The following is a 16,644-nucleotide window of genomic DNA, read 5'->3' as shown; positions in this document are numbered from 1 at the left end:
TGGGAATATAAACACAATCTGTTTCTATTACACTTTAATATTTTGTTCCCCAAGTAGGCTTTCTTTGTATTTTCTTTCCATTATTATGTTTTTTCCTAACATAGGCCTGAGTGTCCAAAGGGCAAGTTTCCGATCTTGAATATTGGGAGAGAAAGGAGAAAGAAATAGTTATTTCCTCAGTAGTATTCTTTAAGCACCTACTATGTACAGAACATTTATTAAGTAATATGAACTGCTACATATAAACTAAACTATCCATGGGTCTTACCTCCAAGGAATTTATTGGCCACTAGAGGAGACAGGAAAAGCCAAAATGCCAGCGCTGAGAAAAGTGGAACCACCAGCCCTTTTCACAGGCTTTGTTTCCTTGTGAAGCCACTGTGACTTTCATGTTGCATGTGATTTTAGTCACTGAAATCTCTAACATCAATGGTGACATAAGTCCACTTACACGACCATCCTCAAATGCTTTTCTTGCTAATGAAAATCTCAGAACTCACTTGGTACAATTTGGTAATTGTGTGAGTTGAGTGCCTACTACATGCCGAGCATGGTGCAGATTCTCTTGCCGTAGAATTATTTGTTAAACCGCAAAGGATGATTTATGATACAGTGACTATTATTTTAAAGAATCATACAAATGAAATAACCCAATCAAAACTAAATTTCCTTTTCCTCCCTCTCTATCTAAACCCAAATCTCAAAATCAGATGATGTTTTATCTAGAAGACAGGAGTCATGCAGAGACTTTCATTATAGTTTCTCTACTATTCTCAGTTAACTCTTGAGATTAAGATTGTCTAGCCCTCTCAGTATGAGATGGGCACCAGCTACTCATGACTTATTCTCATCACATCTTTCTAGGGGGGAAGCTTCAAGACATAGTGGAAAGAGCCTGGTCTTTGGCCCAGACATAAATGAACTCAAATTTTGATCCCACAATTTAGTAAGGCTGCTGGTTTTCAGGTAAATTAGAAAAGGCACACCTTTTTCTGGAATAACATAACCCTGCATCAGGGAGCATCACTGGGCAAGCAGAACACAAAGTGTATGGCAGTCCTGATTTGGCATTCCCCCACCAGATGCCATTGTGCCATATGCAACCACTCATGGCAAGCCCGGTCACTCTCTCTGGTCATTACTTCATCTTTTTTAGCCTCAGCTTCCTAATCTGTAAAACAGGGATAATAATAGTTCCCTTCAAGATTGTAAGGATTAAGAAGATAATTTACTGCAAGTGACTAAAACTTAGTTGACAATCTACAAATATTTATCAAACTTTCTCCTTATTTCACTATACCAAATTTCAATAGCCTGATTTTCTGAGGTTGTTTACCTCACCTCTGATCTTTAGAATAAGTGATTTTCAAACATCAACATTTTATCTATGGAGTGAGAATTCTCTCTCTCTCTCTTTGTTTTCAAAATATTTAACGAGTCAATTTTGAATACCATGGATAGATGCAGAGTACACACACTCACACAGAAACATGTCCTTTTATATACACACATCTATGTAATTATATATACCCTTTAAATCCATCAAGCTGATATTAGCTAATATTAATTGTGTCATTAGGATTCCTGTTAGCCAGTGCTGGAGTCAGGGATCCTTGAGAAATCTAATTGACTCAAGTTAATTGTGATTCTTCCTAGGGGTTTTATTATACCTCCTAAGTTGATTGTAATATTCTATATTTTGCACAGTACTGAGATTCTGCAAATAAGTTATACTTACATGACAACAAAGTCTTGCTAATGAAGACAAAAACTATTGTATTTTATTTGGATAGTTCTCCCCTTTTCTTCATCCCCAACGTCTCCGCATTCTCAGTTTTTACCCTCTTTTCTTTTCTCACTTCCTATATTTCTTTGTTTTCTGTGTGTATGTGTTGGTTTTCAGTGGTGTTTTGTAGTTGTTGTTGTTTGTTTTTCTTTTTTAAATTTTTTTGTTATGTCTTTGTGAACCAGATCTGTGTATAAGGGTCTTGTCCTCCTAGACTATCTTGGTGAGAGGTAGTGTGGCCAGAGAGAAAGGACATGTGTTCTACAATAAGAAGGACCTAAATACAAATTCCAGCTATTTCACTTACTATATCTGATCTTGGAAAAGACATAGTTTGTATTTCCTACTGTTTTCTCAGCTGTAAGGGTGCAATATCCCAAGTGCAATACTCAACATAACATGATAGTGTTTAATATAACAGGTGTAAATATGACCATTTCACAACCAATAAGTTTTTTGGAGATTTATCTATTCATACAGCATACAGTATTGATTTAATAGACTTTTTAAAAAGCCTTTTTGTAAGTCATTATGTTTTTTTAATTTACTTTTGACCAAAGCTGTTTATGTTACTTTTATTAACTCTTTTAATGGAAAATATGGACTTGAAAAGGTGCTCTTCAAGAAAGATTTTTTAGACCCTATCTCTTTCATCTATTAGCTGAGCAACATTAGACAAGTCATCTAACTTCCTAAATCCGTTTCCTCACTTGTTAAATCAAAGAGTTGGAAAAGATCATCTCTAAGGTTTTCCAGCTCTGAAAACCTTAATTCTAATTTTCCTTTATGGGGTTAAAATGTTAATTGTTTCTTAATGATAACGTGTTCAAACAAGCTATAAAACAGCTTATCTACAAATTTAACTTGATAACACATACTTAGAAAAAAATCCTCAAATTACACTAAAAATTTTTCATTACTGTTGATTTTTGGTTGGCTAATATTAATACTTATTTTGTACTTTAGCTGTCATGCATATGTATGATATATATATGTGTGTGTGTGTGTGTGTGTGTGTGTGTGTGTGTGTGTGTGTGTGTGTGTGTGTGTGTGTGTGTGTGTGTGTGTGTGTGTGTGTGTGTGTATAATACATGCATTACTTTCAGGACTATTGTTTATATAACTCCCCAATGGATGAATAATACTTCATAGCCAAAGCCCAAAGAAAATCCTCAGTTACTGATATTCCATAAAAACTGTAAAACCTGTGCCTATTTTGGTTATTTCCCCCCAGTTTTCTGCCTAACTCTAAGTCCTATAATCTCATTTTCTTCTTTGTTTCTCTAATTTAGAGCGAAATGTAAAGTAGGAGAGGCAGAATGTAATTTTGCAACTACATTCTTGCCTCAATTATCAAAACTCACTGCATAAAATGGGCTTATATTCCTCTGTGCATATCTTTTCAAAGCTTCTCCAAATCCTTAGTTATCCAAAATAATTTATATTTCAGATTCCATTTGGATAACTGTTGGATGGCAGACATGTCATATGTTTAATGTGCTTTCCAGATTGAAAGTCACCTAAATATCAATATCTTAGGGCCAACAATTTGCAAAGGTGATCACCCTAGTACAGTTTGCTACATTTCACTTGCATCTATTGCAGACAGAAGGAGACACTGGTTTGAAAATTGGTAATTAAGAGCGTAAGTACCATTTTACATGTCTCATTACTATTTTTCTAAAGGAAAATGCATGGGGTTGTTTAGATGTACATTATATGCACAATATACATGGTCTGTAGTTTTTGTGATTTAATATTGAATAAAAGCTAATTTTTTATTACTATACCATGTAGATGCTGAGGCCTGATGAAAATTGAGTGATTAATTAGGAAGTTAGATCAATCGTCAATTTGCTGAAGGACTGTCTGACATTTCCAAAAGTGACATGATGCAATAGACAGGTTGTAGGCTGGGCAAACAGACAAATGTCAGTTTGAATCCAAGTAGAAATCGGGAAAATCTGGGGAAATTATTTAAGTAGTTTAACTATTTTTTCACATTCAAAATGTGGATACTACTGTCTATTTTCTGAGACTATTGCCAAATATGATCAAATGTAAATGTGGGTGCTTCAATAACTTCACAATGAGGGACCACTTTGTTAAAATTTTAGTTCCCAAAAAACAGAATTTAAAGTTGTGCCTTAGGAATCAAGGGTCATTTTAGTTAATTCATCAAGTAACTGTTTCCTGATATAACTGTCTAGTATCCAGAGGGGTGTTTCTCAGCAACACAGGAAAGCAAATAAGAATTCAGTTCAAGTGGGTTTCAGAAATATAAATCAGCTGTAGAGGCAGATCCTGAAGAAATTATCTGCAAAGACTTTCTAGTTTCCCTTAATGTTTACAATCACACTATTATAAAGGGAAAACTGGCGTTATTATTATTATATTTTCCACCTTCATGTTTTACAAATAAAAAGACTAAGGCTCAGAAAGCTTATGCAATTGCCTGAAGACAGATATTCCACGGTGGCACGGAGATTTGCTAAATTCAGGATGGTATGGTTAAATGACAAAAAAAGATCAAAAGTAAATAGTTCTCACATGTTGAAATGTCTGTAAGATACTTAGTGGATATCTAAAACGTGCATTCATCAAGGAGCAATGCCTTATTTATTTTTTACACCATCATTATCACAGGATCTGGAACATATACTCATATGGTGATAAACATTTCTTGACTGAAGAAATTTATAGAACAAAAAATGGATCATAGACTTAGTTGGCTTTACATAAAAATGGGCAATGAATAGTGAGGCTTCTTTATTTCTGTAGAACTAAAACAATGCAAGTAATACTATTTTAGTAAAATGTTGATCTCTTTCCATTCTCTTTCTCCCTGGAAGCTCTCTGAAATCTGTCAATGGAGTTTGTTTACTCTAAATCACATCTTTGTTGCATTTGAGTATTGCCATGTTTGAATGTTTACCACTCAAACCCAGCTTAAAAGTGTTTTCTTTTTTAGGTAAGATCAGGCAAAGAGGTACTGAATGAATAACACTTGATTGGGAATGGTAAATAACCATGTAATTAAACTGTAAACACTGTGTATGGTGATTTTAATGTAATTTGAGGACTTGTAAATTACATGGTCATAAAATGACACTTGGGTTTATGCTTTACAGAAATATCCATGTTTGCATGAGATTAATTAGTGCAGTTTGCATAAAGACATTGAGTAAAGCACTTTTGGAACATTCTCATTTGTAAGGTTTTCTTATTTATAATGCCTTCTTGAGTTTTTTTCCCTCCACGTCTCTCTCGTCTTCAAGAAATTATCATCATTGTCCACAGATTTCTTTAGCTGAAAATTAATCTGGACACAGTAAACTGTTGATGAGCTTAAGTTATGCTTATAAATAGATTTTATTTTAATTTTTGAAATGGGTTGGTCATTTTACAGACTGATCACATGGTTACTTATTTAGTTCAATTCATGGATCATCAGATGCCCAAATGGGACTTTTTCACTGTTAGAAGAGTTCGTGTGCATAATTCTATGAATTACATTCACCAAAGCCCCAAGAAAATTAACTTTAGAAGAGTGGCCATTAAGTGGCCTTCTACCTGCCCTCCCTCATGGCAGGTTTGCCCCAGTATCTTCTTTCTATGTGTGTGATGGTAACTGTAGGAGACCCAAGATAACCAAATTGTCTGCGACAGTTCTTATGTTTTTCCATCTCCAGGAAAGTTTCACTTTGCAAACTCAGACTCGAGCTACCATGGCACTGTTGGGAATTCTCGTAGGTTTACATTATGATAAAATGATGATGTTGGTGGTGATAATGATGTATAATTTTTATTGATGACCATGCCATATGCTCTGCTAAGCATTTTATAAGCATTACCTCATTTAATCCTTACAACAATGCTGTTAAGTTGACTTTATTATTATTATTATTATTATTATTATTATTATTATTATTATTATTATTATTATTATTTCTTTATACATGAGGAAACTGAAATGTAAAGAGGTTAAGTAACTTGCCCAAGGTCCAACAGTTATGCAGGGACAGGGTTGAGAACCAAAGCCCTAGTTTGTCTGACTCCAAAGTCCTTGCTCTTAACAGCTTTGTTTCAGTAGATTAGGGCTAAGCATCCCTTGCAACTTTATGTACAGGGAAGTTTCAGGTCTTTTTGCATTAGAGGGCTCATGTCTCAGGCAGATTAAATTTTTAGCCAGGAACTGAGTTAGCTAAGAGACAAGAAGTCATGGCTACTGAGTTGCATCTCACACATAGAAAAGCTAACATTCTCGATTTGTACGATGGCTGTGAAACAGCTATCCACACCTTACATATATTTTGGCTATATCAGAAATATTTCAGGCTGTTCTAAAGAGTCTAGTTACCATTGAGAGAACTGGAGGAGGAAGTACATGTCATTATGAGACAGTCTAGTCCTTTTTGTGTTGCTATAACAAAATACCCAAAACTGGTTGATTTATAAAGATGACACTTATTGCTTACAGTTTCTGAGGCTGAGAAGCCCAAAGTTCATCTGGTGGTGGCAACAGTGACCCAGCAGTCTCAATTACAAGATGGTGGAAGCAGAGAGAGCAGAGAGAGAGAGAGAAACAGACTCTCCTCTTCTTTGAAATCCCCCAGTACCACGCCCCTGACCACCATTTTTAATCCATTCACTACTGCATGGTCCTAAAATCCAATCACCTCTTTAAGGCTCCATCTTACAATTACCGTAATAGGATTTTCCACCTTCTTAACAGTCACAGTGGGGGCTAAGTTTCTAACACATAAAACTTGGAACACAATTCAAGCTTCAATAAGTTTTGGGGGGACATTATCTAATCCACTACATGTGCCATCAAAAACCACCCCCAGGGGTCCAAGACATAGGAAGAGACTTTCAATAGGAGGGGAGGGGTAGGAAATGTAGTGCTGGCTGAAACAACTGCTCATACCATCTGGGAATATGATTCTAAATGATCGTATGGTCATGAAACACAAGGGTAGGTGAGGAGACAGAGTATTGGCCATGGTTCCTGCTTTGGCATACCAGCAATCTGGTCATTTCAACCAAACATTCCATTTTTTATCATGATGACTACCTTGTAAGCTTGATTTAAAGCAGACATTAGTTTCCAAATGCCTGGTTATTAAAGCATGACAAAATAATAGGACATACAGTGCCAGATTTCCATGGACCAAAATAATCACTAAACTCATTAAAGCAAACAATTAGTTGAAACTAGCCAGATGTGTTTTAAAGGGAAACCAGAGATCTTAAGTGTGCCACAGATTTACCATTTTATTCATTTATTCAGTACTTTGAACATCTACTAGGTGTGGGTGTTATGTCTGTGGTTGAGAATACAAAGATAAATAAAATATAAACCCAAGTTTTATCAATAGAGAGCTGCATATTGATTTTGGTTCAAAGTGACTATTACTCATATAACATATTGCATGATCATAAATTTCAACAAATTGGGAACAGTCTGTGGGCATAAGTTTTTCAGCACAGGTGTAGCTAATTATGAATTTTTTTTTATTTGGACAGCAACATTACCAGCCCTTTCTCTGATCATCAAACTTCTGTACAAGATTCAACATACTTTCACCTCCCATGTTTTGTGAGTTATTGTCCAGCTGCTTTTGTCTCTATAACACACTTAAAAGTACCCTTCCTTTTTAAGGCTTTATCACCCCATTCTTTATCTAGACCCCGTTTAGCCTTGTTCTATCAAACAACAGCTGATAAATTATCCTCTTAATGTGCAAAATTCCAAAGTTTTTTCCAAATTTATAATTGTGAATATGCAAAAGAAGAATTCTGTTCTTTCCTCTGGCTTTTAGTCAGTGAATGTATCACCTTTTTTTTTTTTTTTTTTCTGTTAAATTCCAAAGAAAGCTTCACTTTTCAATATGGTACAAATATTTAGCTTTTGCTCACTGAAGCAAAATTTTCAAGTATTTGATTCTTTCTCAGATTACTGTGCTCCCAGGTAAATTAAATGTCAGCGTGAGGGATAGCTTCACCCACTGCTGTAGCTGGCTTTGCTCAATTTGAATAAGCCATAGGAGAACAGCCAGCCCAGCATAGTGTGCACGATGAGGAAGGCTTTCTATCACATTCCAAAGGCTCATCCCCAATTGGGTATGCCCTCTCCAACCAATGATTCTGAAGAAGAGCTAAGAATTCTGAACACTCAATGGATTTCAGAAATGGGATTGAGTAAAATCCTGCTCCCAGCTATTACATATAAGGACCCACCACTCTGGATGGCAGCAAATGAGGCAAGCAGATTATACATCATAAAGCTAAAAGCCACATTTTTCTTGGATTCTTAAAAATTAAAGAGAAAAGCAAAAGGATCAGAACCTTGGGAACAAATTGGGATGTAAGAAAAAAAATGTAGAAAAGGGAAAGAGGAGTGGTCTTCTAAATTTTCTCATGTAGCCTTCTTTCAGAATTGTCATCCCTTTTCTACTGTCCTTCCTTCCCATCCTTTAGCACAAGATCAATTGCCAGCTAGGGTAGACCCCAGCTGGTTCCCCCTAAGAATCCAGATAGAGCACCTGCACATTCCAGCCCAAATGAAGTCTCAGCTCAGTTTGGACTTGTTAGTGCCACAGCCAACACCAGGATCCCTTTGTGTGGGCAGAAGCTCAGATCACCTCCATATGTGCAAGAGAGATTAGCCCATCAATAGAACATAAACAGAGCTGCTCATCAATCCATTCCATCATTCTTCAGCCTCATGCTCCTGGGGTATGAATTAGGGGAGGAAGATATATCATCTGCAAAGTTCTTAAGTTCATTTTTAAGAAAGTCAGGTTTTCAGTGGAACCTTGTCCACCTGGAACAAGGTTGCTGGATTTGTCACAGCCACAGGCGGCTGCTCAGAGAAGCACATGCTGGAAAGAAAGGGCACCTCACCCAGGGAACAACCCCAAGCCCTGATCCCCCAGGAGGCTGAAAGTCCTTCCCAGGTCATTCTCCAACCTGGTCTCCTTCATGGCTCATTACTTAGGACCAGAGAGATTAAAACTAAGTGAATTAGAAATAGGTAATATGCCCTCACCTGGAAATACACTCAAGAAAAAAAATTTTTTTAAAGACAAAGCTAATGAAGTATCCTTTTACATATGGCTACTGCCTGAAGAAATATGAAGAAACATAAATAAGAAAATACCAAAAGTTTCCTCACTGAAAGCCGAAGCATAATGTACCCAAATCTGGTTTTGTTTTTGTTTTTGTCTTAACAGAAAGAGTGTAATTTTTTTTAATCTACCAGTTTGTAAATCTATCACATGCATATCTTTGCACAAATTTCAGAATATTAGAGCACCAAGGACTCACTATAAAATCCTAGAATGTTAGGTCCCAAAGGGTCCTCAGGGTTTACCTATTCACAGATGAACGAGCTGGTGACTAGAACCAAAGTAACTTGTATTTGAAGGAGATTCTCTTCTTATAAACATAGGCTCTGGAAACTCTGGTATGAAGAGAAATTCCAGGGTTTGGGAGGAAGGCAGTATGTTTTGAAACTGACTTTGTTCAAAACACTTAGTGTAATTCAATGATCCATGAAGGAGAGCCATATCTGGGAACAGAACCAAGTTCTCCCATCAAACAAACTGGAGATGCAATCTGGTCTGTTGACACTAAAGGAATATACCACTTTTTCCACTGTGAGCAAAATTAGACTATTTTTGAAGCAAAATTAGACTCTCAGGCAGCATGATGTAGTCAGAATAGACTCAGATTCTTACCAGCTGCTGCTCGTGTTATTGCCATCCCTGGGCCAATAAGAGAACATACTGCTGAATTTGAAATGCTCCTTGTCTGTCTCTGGACTGCTATTTTGGCCACTCTGAGGATAGATAGCTGATTTTGAAAATGCTTTACATCAAAATGAATCTCACATTAGTATGCACTTCATGTTCATAATGATGTTACCCTAAGTAGCTTTTTAATATTTTATTATAATTAGTAGATGTAGCTTTGTGCCTCTTTCAAAACTAAACTTTTCTTTTACTAACCCCGGCTGTTCTCTGATTCTGTAACAAAACTGATGCATCACGGAAAGTAACAAACCAATCAACCAGCCAATATTTATTGAGCACCTATTGATGGTCATGCCAGAGCTGTCCGAGGTTAGGAACCTCAGTATCTCCAAACAGTTGCCTCACTGCCCCACTGAGTTGCAAGGAAAGTCTATGAGACCAGGTACTGGGTCTTTTCAAGAGCTTGGCACATTGCAGCCTACAACGACTATTTGATAAATGAATGGCAGACTTGAGATTTTGCTCTGAATTTTCATCTACAAATCTTAGTGATGGGACAGCTGGAATAATGCATGAGCCCCAAAGGCCACTTGTTTCCCTCTCGCTAGAAACAGATCAGAAGCAAGCCTGAACTCCCAGTTTTGTAACACATTCCCCTAGGCCCCATTCTGGTCCTCCTTGGTTCTTCCATCTTGCCAATCCATGAGTGAAGGAAGATAAAATGGATTTTCTTAATTTCTGCCAGGTTGTACCCCTTTCCTCAAGGTCCTATATTGGTCCCTGAGGCCTCATTTTGGAATGTGACTCACATCAGACATCCTCAGCTTTTCAATGGAATGTAAAAAGTGGGTTGAGTGTAAAGATCTTGATCTGTCAGTAATTCTCATCCTAGAGTTTATAAATGGGCTCCAGGAAGCACGGGAACCTCCTGGGATGGTAAGTGCATTATTTTTCTTAAGATAAGAATTCACAGCTTTCACTAGATTCTTACACACAACATTAAAAACCACCACCCTGCAAATTACAGAGGGTGGAACGAAGACAAACTATGTGCCTTGAAGGGAGCTAGAACCTGCAGAAGAAAACCCAAGATTCTGTATTCTGACACCTTGTTCTTACTATCTGGTTGGAAAATTAAGTCTAATTTATAAAAACTTGTTTATGCAGATCACTTTATCAAAAGCACTTCCTTTATCAAAAAGACTCACCAAGCTTCTCTTTACATTGTCATCTTTTATTTCTGGAATAAAAAGATATTTTTCAGTACACGTCTTAGGAGACCATCTGATAAAGACAAAGACAATGTCTGTCTTCATTTCTGCCTCCCTGTCTCATGCATAAGAGGTACTTGTTGGCTGAAGGAATTAAGACAAAAAGTGCAGGAGGTGCATCTGTATTTTTATGGTTGCTTTCAACTTGTGCCTAAAGATGCCATGACCGATAAAGTTCTGGTACTCACTTTCATATTTTCTGCAAAGATTTAATATTGAAATAAGGAGCTAATCCACTGAACTTCACAATTATAGATGGAGAACTTTTCACTTTACACAGATCGTCCAAAAGTAATGGTGCTGAATGTCTTCCAATAATTTATGAAATAAATAAATATACATAAAAACAAAGGACATTACTTCAGATATACACCCAGAAGTGGGATTACTGGATTGTCTGATAGTTCTATCTGTAGTTGTTTGAGAAACCTTCATACTGTTTTCCTTAATGGCTGCACTAATTTATCTGCATTCCCATGTTCATTGCAGCTCTATTCACAATAGCCAAGATATGGAACCAACCTAAGTGTCTATCAAAGGATGACTGGATAAGGAAAATGTGGTAAGCGTACACAGTGGAATACTACTTAGCCATAAAAAAGAATGAAATTCTACCATTCGCAGCAACGTGCATGGGCTTGGAGATAACTATGTTAAGTAAAAAAGCCAGCCACAGAAAGAGAAATACCACATAAGTAGGGAGAAAGAAAGAAAGAAAGAAGGAAGGAAGGAAGGAAGGAAGGAAGGAAGGAAGGAAGGAAGGAAGGAAGGAAGGAAGGAAGGAAGGAAGGAAGGTAGAAAGAAAGAAAGATCATAATAAAACACTGAACTTTCAGAAGGAGAGAACAGATCTATAGTTACCTGAGATGGGAAAGAGGGAGAAGAAAGGAGGATAGGGAGTAATTGGATAAGGGACACAAAAAGTAATTATGATCTGTAATGATGAACATGCTAATCATATTGATTTAATCATCACATACTGTACACAAATGCTGATAGTCAACTCTGTACCCCATAGATATGTATAAATACAAATAATTTAAAAAATTTTTAAAAGACAAAAAATAAAAGATGATAAATAATCAATGATCAAGAAATACTACTACTTCAGAGAAGGGCTTTAGAAGCTATTAGAATATACCCATTCTAAACAATGTAGCTCTATTCTTTACAAACACATGTAGTACACTGGAACTAGGTTTCAATCACCTTACTAGACTTAAGTTGAATTTTGAATGCCACATACAGAAAGATGCAGAAAACTTTGAGAACCGACATAAAGCAAGTCATAAAAATGATTAAATTATTTCAAACCTAAACAATAAAGAGTAAATGTTATTGGGCCAGGAAAAAGAAAAGTGAACAGAGCATTAAAAACAGATCTTCAAATACATCGAGAGTCTCGCTTAGAGACTGGTACAACTCTACTCTCCACCTCCAATAATCAGAAAAAAATAGATGGACTAAAATGCAACATGAGGCAATTAGGTGAGACATAAAGAATGTTTATCAGACAGGATAAGGTGTCTCCTGAAACAGTGATCATAAAGGAGATTTGGGCAAGTTTCTTTTCTTTTCTTTTTTTTTTTTTTTTTTTTGTCTTTTTCATGACTGGTATTCAGCCAGTGAGTGCACTGGCCGTTCCTATATAGGATCTGAACCCACGGCGGGAGCGTCTCTGGGCTCCCAGCGCCGCACTCTCCCGAGTGCACCACGGGCTCGGCCCGGGCAAGTTTCTTTTTTAAAGCACTTTAGAAACCAGACAGATCCTCAGCAGGACTGAATGGGTGATCTTTCATCTCCTTCTTCAAACTAATGGGTTTTTAATCTAATAAAAACAAACAAGCAAGGAATTAAATACTCTTCAGTAGATGGAGAATTCCCCTTTTCAGCCTCACTACATGTTCCTTTAGGACATATGGCAATAGTTGAAAGGATTTAGTACAAAAACAACCTGATGGTCGCTCGAAAAGATGCATCAGCAGCAAAAACCTGATTTTTTATTTCTAAATGTGGCCCAAGTAGATTATCGCGTTTGCTGTGTGTACAACTGTTGCATTTGCAGGATTAGAAGGTCACTGCAGCAAAAGGCAATTAATTGAGTGATGAGTCTCCACTAATGTGCCTGCGTGTGTAGACAGTAGAGATAACATAATATGCATCTAACACCACTATTAACTTATTTATCATCTCCTCCCTTTAATTTTTAAAATACAATGATTTCTGAACAAGAGGTGAAAGACTTGAGAAAACATTTCCTAACAATTTCGTGAAAGAACAAATTGCACCTCAAACTATTTAACTGTTTACAGTAATTTTATTTGATACTCTATAAGCCTTTTAATATACACTTTGGTCACTGAAGGACCGCATTGACAATGGTCTATTTCTATAAAGTCTATAGCAATTTACCGTTACAACCATGTATTTTCTTTTTCATCTTAAGCCGGGTGACAATTTCACAGAATTTAGTATTTAGAGCCCTTGTTATGGAAAATGTTTAAACTGGCTTCATCATTCAAATAAAATGATCTCACCATTAAATTCTTAGTAAAGGGAGATGTACACACAGTACTTGGTAAGATAGCAGTATATGCCCTTCTCTAAGGACTGCAGAGTTTGATAATTGCATGACCTTGGTAAGTCTCTTTTCTTAGGCTTAGGAGAAATTCTTATGATCCAGGTTCGTGTCAAATTATATCTTTTTTCCGATTTGGGTACCGACAAAGAAAGTATGTGTCCTCTCTAACGCAAAAATTAATTTAGATTTTTGTGTGTGTGCACTCAACATTTTTATTTTTATTCAACTGTAAGCAACCAACAGATTTAACATGACATTCAGCAACTCCAGACCAGCTTTTCTTATACCAATGAAGAATGATCAATTTAACAGGCACAGACTTGAGGATTCTTGATAATCTGTCACCTAGCATTACTGCCTATCTAGACCATCATGCCTCAACAACAGCAAAGCCACTCTCCCTAATGCTTTTTCCAGTATTGCTCTTTAAAGGAGCCAGAGTGGTATAATGACATCTATTCCACCATCCAAAATGTACCATGTTGGTGTTTAGCTGCAACGCCAGCCTCTGGTTATCTTGGTGAGAGACAGCATTGTGAAAACATGTCTCAGCAGATGACATCGTGTACAGCTCTGGACTCAGGAATACAAAGGCAGAGGCAATGAATCCCTTTCTTTTGCTTTTCTTTTCTTTTCTTTTCTTTCTTTTTTTTTTTAATACCTCCCTTAAAGATTCTTTGATGCTTTACTCTATTACTGTAAACCTGGTCTTTTCACCTGGCTTTTTTTCTTCTTTAAATTGTGGGTTGCTATTCTTACACTCCTATTAACAATTTGATAGCCCCATCACAGTACCAAAATATCCCCCAAAATGGAGTTCAAATTTGATCAAAACATAAACTGGGGAGTGTGACTATCTAGAATTTTGAAGAACAGGCAGCAAGAAAAGCCACCCTAAGGCTACCTGACTACTCAGGTCTCCTCTATGCGAATAGGGTCAGGAAAGAGAAGAAATCTACATGCAATGCTGAACTTGAGAACACTGCTCAGGCCTCTGTGACAGTTTACGTCTCCAAGCTTTTCCTTACTTCCCAGACAGGTGCTCATACAGTTTGGGCACTAAGTCATCCCATTCAGCCTGGTCACTACGAGCCGGTCACCAGGGATCCCAGCTCATACATTGTGCGGAAAGACGCCACCTTGAATTTGCCAGGAATTTCTCCAGATTGGTTGCTGAGAATAGGTTCCTCACACTTCAGCCGCCTGTCCTGCTCATAAACCAGCCAGACTTAGCAGTGGAGCCCTGTGCCCTTGGGAGGCTCAGAGCCCACACAATCGGAGAGGAAGGTCCCACCACTGATGTCTCTGCCCTTCATGTTGACCACCAGAAAATGGTGCCATTCTCTGTATTTGGGATCCTTCCTTCTGGGAGCATCTGGGTCTGTCAGGATCAAGGTGTAGAGTTTACCTGGATCAAGACCTTCCCACTCAATGCTGGTAGGTCTGTTCTTAAGCTGGGTGGGCACCAGCACATTGCCCAGCTTGTCCGCCACCACCCCACCGTAGGTGACCTGCAGCTGCTGCTGTGGCCGCTCCTCCGCCTCTTGCAGGCTGGAGGGCCTGGACTGCTTGCTGAGGCCCACCTGCATGGCCTGGCCGAGCGGGGCGTTCAGCCGGAGTGGCGCCGGGAGGCTGATCGCAGCTTCTCAGAGGCCCCCAAAATTAAGGCCCCCACTATGACCTTATTTATTTTTTGATGTAGAGGAAGCAACTTCGAATTTAGTTAACATAACTGTGTTTAACTTACTATTGATTATTTAACATGTCTGGCTCTTATTTGAGGAAACCCCCAATTTCCCCCTATCATTATCATGCATTTTTTTGGTACATTTACTGTAACGGATGAGCCAATATTGACACATTGTTAATAACTGAAGTCCATAGTTTACACTAGGGTTCACTCTTGGTGTTGCACATTCTATAGTCTTGACAGCTGTATAACGACATACACTCATCATTATGTTGTCACTCAGAATAGCTTCACTACCCCCCAAAATCCCTTGTGCTCCACCTATTCATCCCTCCTCCCTCAACCCTGGCAATCACTGATCTCGTCACTGTCCCCACAAGTTTGCCAGTCCTTCATTTTTATCACTTGGTTTTCCCATCCCCTTCCCCCCACATCTTGACTTTCTTCCAATATTCCACTTAAATTCCCTAACCAAATATCATGACCTCTTCCCTTCTTAAACCCTTGACTCCCTGGCCCCGCTTTGCCCTCATTCCCTTCACCACACTCACTTGACAAAATCACAGTTCTCTGCCTACTCAGGCTGACACCTTCGCATCTGTCCACACTGACTGGTCCCGACATAAATTCATGGTCATGAACTTCAAGTGAGCATCTGTGCTGCAAGGCACCATTTCCTCTGTCACTCTCCAGTGGGATTATATCAGACCATTTTCTCCTTCCTCAGTCTCCCACTGTCATCTTCTTTTCTCTCTCTCAGCTGTTGATGTTGCTTCTGACTTCGTTAGGAATCACTGAAGCCATCAGAGGAACTTCTCCCACTAATCTGCATTGGTATCTGAATACTGTACATTCCTGCCAGTTGCGTAGATGATCTAGCTGTCATCTTATTTAAACGAAATCCCTCCACTAGGTACTAGACCCTATCCTTCTTACCTACTCGGGGACATTCTTCCAGCTATTCTCCCCTCTCTACATTATTAAATGTGTTTCTCTCTCTTAAATTATTTTCATTGATATGCAAATATGTTCTCACCTTAAAAGAACACAAAAGCTTCTCTTCACCATGGCTGTGATGGTTTATGTGTCAACTTTGCCAGGACACAGTATCCAGTTTTTGGTGAAACACCAGTCTAGATGTTGCTGTGAAGGTATTTCTGGGGTATCATTAACTTTTAAAATCTGTGGAGTTTGAGTAAAGCAGATTATACTCCATAAGGTGGGTGGGCCTCAACTAATGAGCTGAAGGCCTTAAGAACAAAAACCGAGGTCCTCCAAGGAAGAGGAATTGTGCCTGCAGACTAGCTTCAGAGTCCAGCTACACCATCAAGTCCTCCCTGGCTCTCCAGCCCGCTGGCCTGCCTACAGATTTCAAAACTCCCAGACATGCTTGTCTACTTTTGTTGGGTCCAAGTTTTTCCTTCCCATTCTCTCTTCAACCTTCCAATTGGGCTTTTGTCCCCACCATCCCACTAAACTTTTCTCATCAATGTTTCCTGTAAGTTCCTCATTGCTGAGGTTGCTGACCAATCCTTATCTTCCTTGATGTATTTATT

General features: G+C 38.1%; 1 pseudogene; it reads right to left on the bottom strand.

Annotated features, from left to right (window-relative positions):
* Positions 1-14,422: 14,422 nt before the first annotated feature.
* Positions 14,423-14,987, bottom strand: LOC134377555 (phosphatidylethanolamine-binding protein 1-like; annotated as a pseudogene).
* Between the last annotated feature and the right edge of the window lie 1,657 nt (positions 14,988-16,644).

This window comes from Cynocephalus volans, chromosome 5 (assembly GCF_027409185.1).
Source record: "Cynocephalus volans isolate mCynVol1 chromosome 5, mCynVol1.pri, whole genome shotgun sequence".
In the NCBI taxonomy this organism is placed as follows: domain Eukaryota; kingdom Metazoa; phylum Chordata; class Mammalia; order Dermoptera; family Cynocephalidae; genus Cynocephalus; species Cynocephalus volans.
The sequence above is the reverse complement of the archived record's forward strand: the minus strand, read 5'-3'. Positions and strand labels throughout refer to the sequence as shown.